Raw genomic sequence first — 712 nt, 5'->3', positions numbered from 1 at the left:
CAATGATTACTCAATAACTAATGGTTAGATAGAACTATATGAAGAAGAATTTATCTGTAAAGAAATATGCTGAAGTGCTAACAGTGATTGTATTTGGTCTTGAGATTATGGATCATTTTACGTGTACTTTTGCTACACTTATGTTTTTCAAATATCTCTCATGGGCTTGTATAAATTTATAATTTTTAAAAGAGCATGTTTTAAAAGTTTGGAAAAAGAATATATTTTTGTTATAAACCTCTTATGTTACAAAGGCCTGTTTGTTTTTTTTTTTTAATATGGAACACTTCACGAATTTGCGTGTCATCCTTGCGCAGGGGCCATGCTAATCTTCTCTGTATCGTTCCAATTTTAGTATATGTGCTGCCAAAGCGAGCACAAGGCCTGTTTTTCCTTTTACTGGCTACTAAAATATACATTGATATAGGACCCAGAGGAAAAATAGGAAACCAGCAGCTCTTGGAGTAGAAATCGAGGGGAGGCAGGGGTGGGGGGTGGGGGTTGAGATATAAATGACTGTCTTCTTCCCTAGGAAAATAGATGACACCATGAAGCAAGAAATCATTTACAAATACAATGAATATAAGCAGGAGTTAGAGAAAAGGGTACTGAAAAATAAGGTACTTCTTCCTAAGCAATATTACTTAATATTTGGAAGACTTTACACAGTTGATTAAGCACTTTATAGATGTTATATCATGCTATTCTTTCA

At 34.0% G+C, this 712-nt stretch overlaps 1 non-coding gene across 1 annotated transcript; it reads right to left on the bottom strand.

The window, feature by feature from the left end:
• Positions 1–272: 272 nt before the first annotated feature.
• Positions 273–379, bottom strand: LOC143647549 (U6 spliceosomal RNA). Its single transcript, XR_013158161.1, has one exon. It is a non-coding gene; the product is annotated as a U6 spliceosomal RNA (small nuclear RNA).
• Between the last annotated feature and the right edge of the window lie 333 nt (positions 380–712).

The sequence above is a fragment of the Tamandua tetradactyla genome, chromosome 9, assembly GCF_023851605.1.
Source record: "Tamandua tetradactyla isolate mTamTet1 chromosome 9, mTamTet1.pri, whole genome shotgun sequence".
NCBI lineage: Eukaryota > Metazoa > Chordata > Mammalia > Pilosa > Myrmecophagidae > Tamandua > Tamandua tetradactyla.
This window is presented reverse-complemented; position numbering and strand designations above follow the sequence as displayed.